Source organism: Quercus lobata, chromosome 3 (genome assembly GCF_001633185.2).
Source record: "Quercus lobata isolate SW786 chromosome 3, ValleyOak3.0 Primary Assembly, whole genome shotgun sequence".
Taxonomy (NCBI): domain Eukaryota; kingdom Viridiplantae; phylum Streptophyta; class Magnoliopsida; order Fagales; family Fagaceae; genus Quercus; species Quercus lobata.
The window spans coordinates 43387730-43397971 of record NC_044906.1 but is presented as its reverse complement, the minus strand read 5'-3'; positions in this window follow the sequence as shown (position 1 = coordinate 43397971).

The window sequence follows — 10242 nt, the reverse complement described above, 5'->3', positions numbered from 1 at the left end:
CTGGGAGGCTCTGGTTTTTGGCCATTTTTCCCAACCCCCTTTTTAGGTTACTTATTTTTCCTTTTATATTTGCCTGCGTTCATTGTCCTTCGTCCACGTATAGGGTCAACCTTTCCAGGATTGATACTTGTCCCATCAGCCCATATTCAAAGTCGTTGGGGGTGGTTGTAAAAGCCAAAGAATGCGGCTCTGTCAGGTTCAGAGCATTGAATGGCAGTAAGGGCAGCTTTCCCTGGATATTTTAGATCTTTCTTCCTAGTTTCAGTCCTATACCGTTTTTACCCTTCTTTCAGGGGGAGGACTTTGGGTCTGCCGAGGACTGAGCTGTCCTCGGCGGTATCCATAGGCTATTTTGTCGAGCTTGGGCCGTAGCCCTCCTCGGCTTGGGCCTTCGGATTCTCCCCGGGTAGATGGGCTTGGCCCATAAATCATTTGGGCCCCACATATTCTATTTAAATAAATGTTATATTTATTTTTAGACTTTCTTAAATCTATGTTTGCAAAAAAAAAAAAAAAATCCCTTTTATTTGTTGAGGTAATTGTTAAAATACTTCTATGTTCATTTTATAGATGCTAAATGTCTAATTATTGCAATTTTTTGACATATATATTTATCACTAATTGGATCATATTCTATTTAAATGAAAGTTATATTTATTTTTAGACTTTCTTAAATCTATATAAGCATATTATTGAGTATGGGTAACCAAAATAATAAGGGTTCTTTAAAAAGTTTCAAATTAATTAGGATAATTCCAAAAATATATATATTTCCTTTTTTCTTTTTCCAAAAATTCAGTCTAAATGTGGCTTCACCACTAAAGTAACCAAAATTAAAAGTTGAAAAAGTCAGACACAAGATTTAGAGTCTATTTGGTAAAAATATTAGAGGGTGTTTGGTTTGAGAAAAAAAAGTGGAGTTTTCAGTATTTATTTTCAATTTTTGTGGGACCAACCATAAAAAACACTGGTTTGGTTGTGTTTTTTGTACCTAGTTTTCATTTTCAGTATTAAAAAAACTGCATACAATTTTTAGGCGTTTTCATTTTCTTGAAAATGAATATCATGGTATTTTCGTAAAAAAATCAATTCTGTGGATCCCACTAACAGTGAGTTGTCCTATCAAAAGCCCTCTCTCTCTCTCTCTCCAAAAATATATATATTTCCTTTTTTTTTTTTTTTTTTTTTTTTTTTTTTTTTTTTTTTTTCCGAAAATTTTAGATGGCCAAGGCCCCCTTCAATCTCAATGTGGCTTTGCCACTAAAGTAACCAAAATTAAAAGTTGAAAAAGTCAAACACAAGATTTAGAGTCTATTTGGTAAAAATATTAGAGGGTGCTTAGTTTGAGAAAAAAATGTGGTGTTTTCAATATTTATTTTCAGCTTTTTGTGGGACCCACCACAAAAAAAACACTAGTTGGGTTTTTTTTATTTATTTATTTATTTTTTTTTTATTTTTATTTTTAACTTAGTTTTCATTTTCAATATTCAAAAAACAGCGTACAAGTTTTGGACGTTTTCATTTTCTTGAAAGTGAATATCGTGTCATTTTCGTAAAAAAACCAATTTCATGGGTCCCACTAACAGTAAGCTGTCCTATCAAAATCTCTCTCTCTCTCTCTCTCTCTCTCTCTCTCAATGGTGGTGGTGGTCAATCGATGAGAGTGATCCATGGCAATGCTCACTAGTAGTGGACTCCTTTTGGGTGCGGTGGTTTTTTGGTGGATTGGTTTGTTGAAATGGATATGGTGGTTATTTGTTTTAGGCATATCTGATGGTGAATCTAAGGTGTTTAAGGGGTGAGTTTGCTGAAATCTAATGGTAGATCCATGGTTGTGTGTTGTATATTTTCAGGCATATCTGCTCTGATTATTACTAGTTTGTAAGAGGTAAATGGTTTCTAGCGAGTATTATAACTGCCAAAGGCTTCCTCTGTGTTTGTATTTGTTGGGGGTTGTTAGAAAAAAAAAAATAGGGAAAACAATAGTAGAAAATTAATGCCAAAAAAAATATAAGTTGGGAAAAAAAAAATGAGTACAAGATTTGAGTGCAGAAATGAGTACAAAAAATGAAAATAGAAAATGAATACAAACCTAAGACAAACCAAACAGACTCTTAGTTTTTAGCTTTTCACCTTTTGTCTTAGAGCACTAAAAGCTAGATTTGCAATGAAGAAAAAATGAAAAAAAAAAACGCCTATTTTAATACCAAAAAGTTACTTTATTTACTTTAAAACACTATTTTACAATTTATCCAACATCCTATTTATTATTTTTCACATCACACTAAACACTATTCATTTTTTATTCATTTCACTCTCTTTCTTATCATCACTCTCACTTCATAGCAATGTCTCTCTCTTCACCCACATATCAAACCCTATAGCCAAAAAAAAAAAAAAAAAAAAAAAATAGTAGTCACCACACCCACCAAGAATCTATCATCACCACCATAACCACAACCATCATCATCACATACCCATACCAAAATTCAAAAAAAAAAAAACAAAGCAAACGGAACCCAATTTTGTTAGCAAATAATAATGATAGGTGATCACACTATAATATAGTGCACCCTCACCTATATAATAACACCTACTTGGTGAATGGTGTTGCTTCACCAACCAACAATAGATAATTAATTAAGCATTCAGAGTAAGTTATTTATAGGAGTGGTATGTCTTTTAGATAAAATGCATATCTTTGTAAATAGACATATTTATTCCCAAGAGACATGAGAAGTCTACAAATACTGAGATTCCTCATTCATTGTTACGTTACGTAATTTTATTCTCTCTGTTTGTGTTGGTGATTCTTAGTCTAACAACAATACCATACATAATAAGGACCTAATAGTGGTATTACAGCCAATGGTCCAGAGGGAAAAAACACTCCTCCACCACCACCACCACCCTCACCCACAACCTATATTTACTCTATTGAATTGTTGAAATTAATTTTTCAAACAATTCATAGATAGGTATTACGCTTAGTAACATCAGTGTCTTTGTATAATTATCATCAAAATATTGCCCATCCTGATGAACCACCGTTTTGGGTGAGAATTGGTGGTTTACCGTTCACCGGTTTATCAAGTACATTAAGATTTTGTTCTTCAAGAAAAATATTGGGATTCTTATACTGAACAAGAAAGGATACAAGAAGAAACATTGAATCAACTGGAAACTGAGATCAACGATTTGGAAATTGAAAAAGAAGATAACACCCACTTTTGGATTGATCCGGAGAATCCAAATCGACTTTATTTCAATATTGTAGTAACCCCATTTGAAAGTGATCCATCTAAAATTTCAAATTTGGTTGAGAAAACTGAAATATTTGGAGAAGTTGATGCTAAAGAATCTGTGTTAGGGGACCAGAGAAGTGAAGAAGATCAAACTCAGCAAGCACCGGTTCAAAAAGTAACTACCTAAGGAGACACTGTTTTATATTATCGTGCTTCAGATTTCAACGAATCTTCAGAGGATTTTGTCTTCATTCAATCCACATCTCAGAGTCCCTTTGCCGACAATAAAGATTCTCCAAATATCTGTCAAGCTTGCTAGTAAAACAAGACTCTTCAAATATCTATCAAGATTATCCCAAACTTCAAGAGATAAAGCAATTCAATCCTAATCCCATTGAACCCTTTATTCAACCCAAAACATGTCCACGTATTAGAGCAATAGCCAAGAAGACTATAAGGCCTCCAACTCCTCTACCAAGCCCACTTCGCAAAGCTATCAAGACTTGGAGTTATTCAAGTCTTGAATCAAGCCCACAATCAAGGCCCACTCGGAGTCCAAGTCGTGGTTATCCTGAGTCTCTAAACTTGAATAAAAAATTGGATTCTCTTGACTTTGAAAATAGTTACAGCAACAATAATTATTACAAAGAAGTTCATTCACATTTTTAAGAACAAATTGACAAAAATTCAAAGGGTAAACAAGTCAAAGGCATTCCCAATCCTCATTACAAAAGGAAAAGAAAATTTAGCAAATTTGAAAGAGTAGAGTCATCTAGGTCTACAAGACAAAGACGCAATTTGAGATCCTCACAATACAAGAAAAGGCACGTAGAATCATTTAGAGGATATCCGTGGCAAAACCCAAGAAGAGCATATTGGGAAAGACACATGAATGACCATAAGCGTCGTTATATGTAATAGTTTCATTATTTCCTTTTAAATAATGTGCTTATATGTTAGTGTGTTTTATTTTACTTTTAGTTTTATTTTCCAGTTTGGTGTGTTTGTATTTAACAAAGACAATATAAGTATATTTATTGTACTTAATTTGCTTATATAATAAAGAGTTTGGTGTGTTTATTAGTTTTATTTTGTTATTACGTTAAACACATTTTCAATATATTTCTTGGGTGGTATATTTACTTTACAATGACAATAAAAACCTCATTTGATTCTTTTTTTTTTTTTTTGTTGATACAAGATAAAAATTCTACTCTAACATAATCTAAGTGTATATGTGTGTGAAATTCCCTCTTGGAGACTTGAACCCCGGCCCTTGCCCCCCACATCCTACAAGCACTTATACTTGTAGAGCGATCACCGCACCAAGGGTGCACGGTGGTAAACCTCATTTGATTCTAATCGTATTGAAATTCTCAATGGCATTAATTTCCAATCATGGAAACATCATATAAAATATTTATTGACGCATGAGAGGACTTTATATACATTGTCAACAACAAAATCCATACCAATAGATAAAAATTACAATGAGGAAATTAAAGTCAAGGATAATTGGGAAGTGGATGACTCACTTGCTAAAGCTTCTATGCTACACCATATGAAAGACAATATAATACCTTCATTTGAAGATAAAGAAACTGCAAAGGAATTGTTGGAAGCATTAGAAGCTAAATATGGACCAAGATCTGACACACATGTACAATTATTGTTGGATAAATTTAATAGTACACGAATGAATGAAGGTGATTATATAGGTGATCATATTAATACCATGGAACTTTTAGCCAAAGAATTGGCCGATGCAGATAATCTTGTGTTGGACAAAATGCTAGTAACAACCATTTTAAATAGCGTTCCACCATCTTGGGATCATATAGTTACTACACTCACACATAGTGGTAAAGAAGTCACTATGATATCATTACCTATTTTGTTAGTACTTGAAGAAGAAAGAATGAAAAGAAGAAAGTCTGAAAATAAAATCATAATTTGTTGATGACTCAAACAATTCCTAAATCTAAACCCCCTAAGCGACAATGGAAAAATACATCATTTCCATATAAGAAAAGAAAATACCAAAAACGATGGCCAAATAAGCAAAGAAACAAAGGAAGACCAAAAAATGCTTGTTATCATTGTGAAAGATTTGGTCATATTAGGAAAAATTGTCCTAATTATAATAATAATAATAACAAAAACAATGGAACAAAGCAAATAATAATGACCATTTCTGAAGCAATGATAATTAAGCCATTATCAGACAATTGGTGGATCGACACAGCCGCAACTTGACATATAACAAGAAGTAAAGAATTGTTTGTTGATCTGAAGGAAAAGAAGTTAGGAGAACAAAAAGTCTATATGGGAAATAATACTTATAGTGATGTATTAGGTGAAGGAAATTGTAGATTATCTATTAATAGTATTATTGTAATTTTAAGTAATGTATTATATGTACCAAATGTTCGTAGGAATCTCATTTCTGTTTCTATACTAGATAAAAAAAGGTTATGAAATTAGGTTGAAGTCTGGTCGTGTGACTATTTGTAAAGGTAATATAAAACTCAAAGGAGTGAGAATTGATAATATGTACGCACTTGACAATAATATTTTTAATAAAGATTCAGTTTGCTTTATTCTATTGTGCCATATTCTTCTTATTTATGGCATCTTCGATTAGGACATATAAGTAAAAATGAAATAGAAAGAATGAGTAAAATTGGTATATTACCTAATTTAAACATTGAAAATTTTGATGTATGTGAATCATGTATCAAAGGAAAGATGATAGCAAAACCTTTCACTAAACATTGACAATCTTCAAAGTTATTAGAACTAATCCACTCAGATATTTGTGGACCTTTGAGAACCAAAACACACAAAGGAATGGAATACTTCATCACCTTTATTGATGATTATTCTCGATATGGATATGTATATCTACTCAAACACAAATCTGAAGCACTCGAAAAATTTAAAAATTATAAAACTGAAGTAGAAAAACAATTAGGACGACCAATTAAAAGTATAAATAATGATAGAGGTGGTGAATATGAAGTCTTTGATAAGTTCTGCAAAGGGGAAGGAATTAGGCATATTTATACTATGCCTTATAAACCTCAACAAAATGGTATTGCTGAAAGACGCAATAGAACTCTAATGGAAATGTCAAGATCAATGATGGCACATTCACAACTCTCGCAGATTTTTTGGGGGGAAGATTTGACAACTGCCAATTATTTATTAAACAAAGTTAATACAAAATCCAAAGATCTTACATCTTATGAATATTGGACTGGTCACAAACCAGATTTATCAAACTTAAGAGTTTGGGGATGCAAAGCCCATGTACTAATACCAAAACCATTAAGAGATAAATTAAAAAGGAAGACATATATCAATTATAGCCCAAACCCTGTCATCTGACATTCTACCCCACCTAACCAACAATGTAAGAGACCTGGATTCGACTGACCGTTTAATTAGCAACAGATCCCTAACCCATTCGCCCGATCAAATCAAGTTAAGCGGTGGTTCATCCCCAATACTAGGGGTATCAAATGGGTGGGTTTAGGGAGGGCTGTTGGTTTGGTTAAAACACATTTACTCATTTAGTACCCATATAACTAATAACTTCTAACCCAATCCCAACCTAACCCAATTATTATGGTTAAACTCCAACCCACCCAATTATCTAATAATCATAATTACCAAAACGCCCATTAAACTCGAAAATGACTAAAGTACTCCTAAAATCCTTTAAAATTTCCAAAATACCCTCCAAACCTAAAGAAAGACCAAATACGCTAAAAAACACCACTTAAAATTACCAAAATACCCTCAAAACTTAAAAAATGACTGAAATAACCCTAAAACCTAAAAATTGAACAAAACATCCCCCTAAACCAAAAAAATGACATAAATACATCTCAAAACCTAAAAAAATGATAGAAATACCTCCCCCCCCCCCCCCCCCCCCCCCCCAAAAAAAAAACATAACAAATTTACCAAAATACATCAAAAACTAAAAAATGAGTAAAATATTGGTGGGTTTCATTATTTGCTATTGTAAAGCGTAGACAAGCATGCTGCCTATGCTAATTTTGGAAAATTTTGGTAGATTTTACTAGACTTTTCCCCCTTACTAATGGAAGTATTCACTTTGCTTACATGATAAAATGAACATATTTCAGGTTGCTGCCAATTAAAGCAAAGAAGTTAAGATGATATAAAATGTAAAATAATCTTATCTTATACAATAACAAACGATAATTAATTAGTGGAGGAGAAAGCACAAAAACTAATAATAGTATAGAAGTTGAAGTATATACAGGAGGGTTCTTAGCAACCTTGCACTAAATTAGTTAATATTAGTTGAGTAGTTTCAATGGTGTGGAACTCAGGTACTGAAGTATAAAGAGATTCAAACCAATTGAGGTTACCATAATATTGTACAACAAACTGGCAATAGAAAGAAAATAAAGAACAATAAGATGGGAAAGAATTTAAGCATTGCAACAATTTCCTTACTATTGGTGTTGGCATCCACCAAAGCCCAGCAGGTCTTTGACGTTAAATCATATGGAGCACAACCTAATGCTGATATAACCCAGGTATAAATAAGTAATTGACAAGAAGAGTGTGTTCCAGTTAACATCACTAGTAAAGCCTTTTAACTTTAACAAGAGAACGTAGGTTCGAACTTCGTTTACACCAGAAACGGATCGATGTCATGACCAAATGATAAAACATTAAAATGCAAAATGATTATTATTTACTGATCTTGATTTTTTTTTTTTTACAATGTGTGTAGGCTTTGACAAAAGCTTGGAAAGCTGCGTGCGCAGTAGCAGGAAGTAAAGTTGTGATTTCAGCAGGGGTATATAAACTAGGTTTAGTGACTTTGTTGGGTCCATGCAAAGGTGCAATTGAGTTTAACCTTCAGGGAACCCTACAGGCCCCATCAGATGTCCGAGAAATTTTTTTTCAAATTCTCAAATCCTCAAAATGACTCAAAAGAACTTCCAAACTTGGAGCACTCTCCTTGTTTGCACCCAACAATGTGATTCATAAATATTATCACATTTCATTTCTTGATTGCCTTTGGAGACTTAATCTGACGATTTTCAAAAGGAAGAAGCAAATTTGATTACATGAGTTAAATGATCTTGATCCTTCCTAATCAAAGAGATTTGTTTAACTCGTAAACACTTTGATTTGCTAAAATGGTTGTTCAAAGGATCACCTCTTGTTCGTAATTAAAAAAAATAAAAAAATAAAAAAAAAAGAAGAAGAAGAAAAAAAGAAAAAGAAATCTCATTTCAAAAAAAAAAAAATCACTCTTTTCCAAAATCCAGTTTTCTTGAACTATGTCTTGACCTGATCCTCTACGAGAGAGGTACGTAGGTAGCAATATCAAATTAACTAAGCTTCCATCCAAGCATGGAATATGCCCCAAACTAGGGGCATTGGCTAAGTGCTGCCAATTTCGTGTAATGAATGACTCCATTGCTAATTGAAACTTGCTTTTTTGCAAGAATCAAAGTGAAGGATCCTTTATCTCATTCAACACAAGTTATCTCAGATATGCACCCTCATATAGCCAGATAATAGCATGACCTATACCATGTAGGATCGATAGTAGCTCTCCTACCTTCAAGGGATCAACCTTAGTTCTCCCGAAACCCATAGGATTGACCTTAGCTCTCCTATGCACTGTAGGATTGACAGTAGTTCTCCTACCTTCAAGGGATCGACCTTAGTTCTCCCAAAACTTATAGGATCGACTTTAGTTCTCCTATACATTGTAGGATCGATAGTATTTCTCCTACCTTCAAGGGATCGACCTTAGTTCTCTCGAAATCCATAGGATCAACTTTAGCTCTCCTATATACTGTAGGATCGACAGTAGTTCTCCTACCTTCAAGGAATCGACCTTAGTTCTCTCGAAACCCATAGGATCTACCTTAGCTCTCCTATACATTGTAGGATCGATAGTAGTTCTCCTACCTTCAAGGATCGACCTTAGTTCTCCTGAAACCCATAGGATCGACTTTAGCTCTCTTATACCCTGTGGGATCGACAATAGTTCTCCTACCTTCAAGGGATTGACCTTAGTTCTCCCGAAACCCATAGGATCGACCTTAGCTCTCCTATACCCTGTAGGATCGACCGTAGTTCTCCTACCTTCAAGGGATCGACCTTAGTTCTCCCGAAACTTATAGGATCGATCTTAGCTCTCCTATACCCTGTAGGATCCACAGTACTTCTCCCACCTTTAAGGGATCGACTTTAGTTCTCCCGAAACCTATAGGATCGACCTTAGCTCTCCTATACTCTATAGGGTTGACAGTAGTTCTCCTGCCTTGAAGGGATCAACCTTAGTTCTCTCAAAACCTATAGGATCGACCTTAGCTCTCCTATACTCTATAGGGTTGACAGTAGTTCTCCTGCCTTGAAGGGATCAACCTTAGTTCTCCCGAAACCCATACTATCGACCTTAGCTCTCCTATACCCGGTAAGATTGACAGTAGCTCTCCTACCTCCAAAAGATCGACCTTAGTTCTCCCAAAACTCATAGGATCGAGTTTAGTTCTCCTATACACTGTAGGATTAATAGTAATTCTCCTACCTTCAAAGTATCGACCTTAGTTCTCCCGAAACCCATAAGATCGACCTTAGTTCTCCTATACACTGTAGGATCGACAGTAGCTCTCCTACCTCCAAGGGATCGACCTTAGTTCTCCCGAAATCCATAGGCTCGACCTTAGCTCTCTTATACATTGTAGGATCGACAGTAGCTCTCCTACATCCAAGGGATCAACCTTAGTTCTCTTGAAACCCATAGGATTAACCTTAGCTCACCTATAAACTGTGGGATTGACAGTAGCTCTCCTACCTCCAAGGGATTGACCTTAGTTCTCCCGAAAAAAGCAAGCCTAACATTAAATTATTCATCTCGAAACTCATCAAGCATTGCAACATGCCCCAAACTAGGGACATTGGCAAGGTATGTCAAATTCCTTCAATGAAT